Source organism: Miniopterus natalensis, chromosome 3 (genome assembly GCF_054644295.1).
Source record: "Miniopterus natalensis isolate mMinNat1 chromosome 3, mMinNat1.hap1, whole genome shotgun sequence".
NCBI lineage: Eukaryota > Metazoa > Chordata > Mammalia > Chiroptera > Miniopteridae > Miniopterus > Miniopterus natalensis.
In genome coordinates this window covers 31,274,936-31,280,653 of record NC_142083.1, presented here as the reverse complement: position 1 = coordinate 31,280,653, position 5,718 = coordinate 31,274,936, and the positions used below count along the sequence as shown (strand labels likewise).

At 39.9% G+C, this 5,718-nt stretch overlaps 1 pseudogene; it reads left to right on the top strand.

Moving 5' to 3' along the window:
• The first annotated feature begins 3,595 nt into the window (after window positions 1–3,595).
• LOC107526338 (protein YIPF5 pseudogene) lies at window positions 3,596–4,420 on the top strand (annotated as a pseudogene).
• The last annotated feature ends 1,298 nt before the right edge of the window (window positions 4,421–5,718 follow it).

Below are 5,718 nucleotides of genomic sequence, written 5' to 3'. Positions count from 1 at the left end.
TAATCACCCTAAAGAACAGGGAGAAGAGTAAAGGTTCAGGTGACCCAAAGAGAGCCTGAGGAAGATGACAGTGTGATTGTGTTCCAAGTCAGCTTCCAAGCTCTGCACGTGAAGGCCAGTGTTTCTCGAGCCATTTTATTGAAACCACCCCTAACTGTTAAGAGAAGTGAGCACATGTCCTAGGGCCTGATGGAGGCTGCAAAATTCATTCTTACGTTTGTGTTAAAAATTCATGTCTTTTTAATTTGCTCTCAAGTAAATCTGTCTTTGTTTTAATGTAAAAATAAAATTGCCACCTCCTAAATCTCTGAGAAAATTAAATCTCCAAGGAAATGTGCCATGATTGAATTGTGGCTTTGCCTACCCATTGGAACCTGCCCCAGACACTTAGGGATAAACGTGCCTCAATTTGCTGCCCATGTGGAGTCGTCTTTCCATTAGCACAAATGATAGCGTGGGTCCAACTTGAGGTATTGCAGCATCTCGTTATAACTATACAAATCTCTGAGGCCCAGGGAAGCTAAAGGACCTTCTCCAAATCACAGTGTGGGGAAGGATGTACTGAATCAGGGACCAGCCCTTTGGCTCAGCCACCTTCCTCATAAACACCATAAAACAGGGAACAAGGCATTGGGGCACAAAATTAGAACAGCCAGAGTTCTAAAATGGCCTTAAAGGAATTACTAGTGTTGTAGGCATCCTAAGGGAAATGCAGCTCTTAATGTCATAACATTTAAGAGAAGGGCCTGCCATTTCCTAAGCAGAGGCAAATAAATCAGGTAAGTCTTCTATGGCTCAGCCGGGGACCGAAGACAAGGAGTTTGCATCTGACTACTTCACAAAAGTCACATTAGCCAATTTGTGTCTAAGTAAAACACAGCATTTACAGATTGGTCATCTGCACTAACTGTTTCTTAGCCCAAAAAAACTGCAGATTCTGACTGGTTTGTAGGGCTACTGGGTTGTAGCCCTTAGATAGAGATAGCTATTGCCATTGTAAAATAACATCTAAACTCAAACAAGCACTATGTTGAAGGATAACTACTCTGTTTACTTTTTAAATAAAATAGTAGAGTGATTCTTAAACAGAACTTCAAATAATATCCATAATACGCAAACCTAAAAATTAAAATTATTTTCAGATTTCCTGCCACGGTAGTGATGACCAGATACTGACCTCTAGGAGGAGCTCCAGGCTTTTCCTCTCTTCAATCTCATGTGCGACTTCGCTGAGAGTCCTTGAGCCTCTCCACTTAGGAAAAGATGGCCCACCCTCCTCACCCCCAAAAAAGGCAGCAAAAATGTGGGCGGGCCTCCAGAGAAAAAGAGGCTCTGGGCAAACCACAGGGCCAGTCTCTAGTCCAGCCGCCCTGTCCAGTGTGTCAGGTGGCTATTCTTCTCTTTGGGGATAAAGCAGAGTTATTATCAAACCCAGTGCTTTCCCAAGTAAGGGTATATACCCCCAGAAAATGTTTTAAAATAATAGACTTCATTTATATTTTTATTTCAAAAATTAGAAATTACTTTCTTAATATTAAATAGAATGAGAATAGTACATATATACAATTTTTTAAAAGAATATGCACACACATTGTACAGAGAGGCAATTTCAAGTTATTTTGCTTAGGGGAGGCACAATTTAAAAGTTGGGAGACCGTTGGTATAGAGAAAATTTTGCCTCGGAAAGCATATGTCAGGGTAATTAGAAGAAAACTTAGACAGATGTGACCCTGCGGTCCAATAATGGCCTCCTATTGTCAAATAAATGCCATGAAACTAAACTTATTTCTGAAATGGTTCCAGACTATTACCAGGACAAATCTTTACATTCTGCTAAAACTGTCAGTGAGTAGCAAATAACAAACATTTGGACTAGGACAGCAGCTAAGGAAGAAAGAAACAAAACCTTAGAAAGTAAGATTTCAATACCATTAGGATCAAGATATGGGTTCTCAGCTCAAAAATATCAGCAACACATGAATTTCTGGCATTTTTTTAGTTAAAACAAATATTAAGAGTAGTCTAAACATATTCACTTTTTACATTTAAAAGATGTGAATATATTATTTTTGAATATCCAAACATTATGGGCCACATGGCCACGCTGCGAACTTTAGTAACGCATTGTATGGGGGAAACATATTTATACGTTTTACGTTGACTGGTAGTAGAGCACACGATAAAAACTACCCGCAAACAATGTGGTAACAGTCCTTCTTAGTTTTGCCTGTTTGGGTATCAAGTACATGGCTTCCAGAGTCTTAAATGCTGTGAGCAGTCGTTGCCACATCAGGTGATGCAACAGCTCATCCTGCAACTAAGGAAGCATGCAGGACTAACTGCAGACAACGTTCTCTGAACAACCGCTGATCAGCAGGCTCGGGACAAGAGCACAGCTCCAGGTCGATCCTGTCCCAGAGATCATGGCCTCTCCTTCGACTCACACTGAAGAAAAACCAGGAGAGAGCAACAGAATTGAAACAGGACCCACAGCTTGCAAAGTTGTACCATGACTCACAAAATAAATAAACTGAACCAAGTTGTGGCCTGTAAGACAAACAATCTAAACTCATTCAGACCATACCTTCAAGCTAAAGCCACGGAATTGCCTAGTTTACAAATTCTGACCAATCCCCACCAGGACTACCCTGTGGCTAACTCTAGTCCCCCAGACCCTATAAGCATCCCTCCCTACCTCGCCTTTTGAGACACCACAGATCACCCATGATGTGCATGCTTCCCTACTCAAAAAAGAACTATTACGTTTTTATTTTTTTACTCCAGGTATGTTTCTGGTGGTCTTTGGTCAGTGGGTCTTAGCAAACGTCATAACGTTAGCTGGCCGCATGCTGAGTCTTGATAAAGAGGGTTTGTGGGTAAGGAGTATGTTTTAAGCAAATGAGGACAAAAAATAAATTAATTTTAAAAAAAGAAGAAAGAAAACAGGGCTGCTTCTTAGACAATATCAAACTCTTAGGCCCCCAGGACTCCTTATCTATGCTGCTTTCAGTGAACACAGAAATATTAAGGTTCTTTGTGAAATGATTTGATGCCAAGATAGCCTGCACCCGTCCACAGGATCTTCAAACATTATAAACAATGAACAGGTGCTATGAAAATATCAGCAAAAATAACACCAGCAGGACATCTTCATATGTGTACAGTAACTTCTAAGCTTACTTTTATGGCATTGCCTTATTTGAGATAATTAATGATCCTGGAGTTACTCTTATTTTAGAGACAAAGTCTCAAAGGATCTGGGTAACAAAATCAGTGTCAAACAGCTTAAAAAGTGGAACCAGAACGTAAACTCAGTTACTAATCACCATGATATTCCCTTTCCATTTTTTCACAGACTTGAAAATAAGAACCTATGTCACGTTGTGTACACCGCTATAAAAAAAAATAGAGGTAAGTCATTGTTCTGTGTACAGAAAACTAGAATTGCATTGCAGTTGCCTTTTTAAAAACAGTGGAGTTCTTTGGCCTGTGACTCGCAGCCAACGGTGCCAGTTCAGGGTCTTAAGCCAAGTTCTGGGGTTATATCTGGCGCTGCTGGAGCTACCACCCCCGCCTTCCAGTTTGATCATTTGCAATGTTGGGCTTCCATAACTTAAACACAGTTTCTACCAGACAAGGTACAGCGCCTATGACCAGTCACAGCAGTGCTATGATTACGGAGGAAGAGGAGGACCCTTTAGCAAACAGTATGCCGGCCATGACCGCTCGCAGCAGGGCCCACCTGTCCCTCCAGGCACGATGCAGTCACAACAGCACACCGGGCAGATTTCCACTAGCTCGGGCATTTATTCAGCGACACCTCAGCCATCTATGGAAACAGCTTTGAGAATGAGCCACCTTCATTAGAAGAATTAGGTATCAATTTTCACCACATCTGGCAAAAAACACTAACACTGTTACATCCATTAGAAGTAGCAGATGGTAGCATCATGAATGGGACGGCTCTGGCAGGACCCATGGTATTTGCTCTGCCTCTGCAGCCACACTGTTACTGGCTGGCAAAATCCAGCTTGGCTGTGTGTATGGGATCAGTACAATTGGATGCCCAGGAATGTTTTGATTATTAAACTTAATAAGTATGACAGGTGTTTCATTTGGTTGTACAGCAAGTGTCCTTAGATATTGTCTTCTTCCCATGATCCTACTTTCCAGCTTTGCAGTAATATTTTCTTTGCAAGGAATGGTAGGCATCATTCTCACCTCTGGAATTATCGGAGGGTGTCATTTTTCTGCTTCCGAAATTTTTATTTCTGCATTAGCCACGGAAGGACAGCAACTTTTAGTAGCATATCTTTGTGCTTTGTTCTACAGAGTCCTTGCCCTAATTTCTAACTTTTTTTTAACTGAGTTTATCTGGGATGTGGTCATCATTGGGCGAAATACACCAAAAGGACTTTAAACTCTTAAATCGGACCCACAAACTTCTCTAGTGCAACTCTCATGCAAAACTAACACTTGACCATTGGAGCAGTGGAAATAAATGTGGATCTTTTGCTCATTTTTATAGATCTTTCTAATACCATATTGGATTTACCAGCTATACGATTAGCTTGAAGTGTTTGTGCTTATACAAATAAGCAGTGCTATTTCTTTCCTGTTTCTGCAGCCTTTAAAAAACAACTTTTTTTCCCCTTAAATTATATTATGATGTTTATTATAGATTTTTATCAACTGTGGGAAACTAACCACAGAACTGATCATTTTTCTTAAAAACAGCCCAGTCACAAACTGGGAGAAGACACAAACTTATTGCAGAAATATTTTTCCAAGGAATTAGGAGAGAAAAATCACCTGTATTCTCAAGTCAGATGTACTTCAAGCAAAAAAGTGATCCCTATGTAGTTTATGAGTTTGCACTTCAAAAATTTGGCATGCCTTTAAATTATCTCATGGAATTTTTTCTAAAATTCAACATTACAGAAGTTCATAGTCTGCCTTATCATAGACATGAAATGTGAACACCTGTTTAGTTATTAGCATCAACTAGGCCATGGTGACCTAGACTGGCCACATTCATGCTCACAGTTGGAGCTCCATGCTTCCCAGGGGGAAAAAAAATCACTACACTTTTTTGAAAAAATTTTGTAAATGTTACAGTTTCAGTATTGCAGTTACCAATGTAAAGTGCATTTGATGCTTATTAAAATGTTCCCAATTAATTAGAAAAAAATGTTGTGGACAAAAATCAACCTTTGAATCATCATTTTCAGAGACCATGGCCTCTGTGCAGTCGGAAGTGGTTTTAATTAGGCTCTAGCCAAAACCAAAGCTTTCATTAGAGTTAACAACCACTCCCAGGAATAAACCAAAGTTTTAACCTCACCTCACCAAGAGGGCAAATACAATGAAATGCCTTACAAAGGCCCCACCATACTACCACTTTATCAAAATAATCACCTTTGAGATGGCTGGAGGTATTTGATGTATGTCCGAGCACTCAGGTAAAAGCAATGGCTCATGGAGAAACTTAGAGCATTTTGTTATACTGGACTATTAAGCACATTCATAGTTCATAAAATTTAATGGTCTGTCTGTAATGATTTATTTCCAAGTCAGCCAGAGGCTTTTAGGAGACCAAAACATGACCAAATGGCATCAACTACACTGTAAAGCTTAATGTTAGCATTTAAAGTCTTACCACAAAAGTACAAATTAACTACCTTCCCAGCATGAACTAAAAGTCTCCCCTTAAATAAA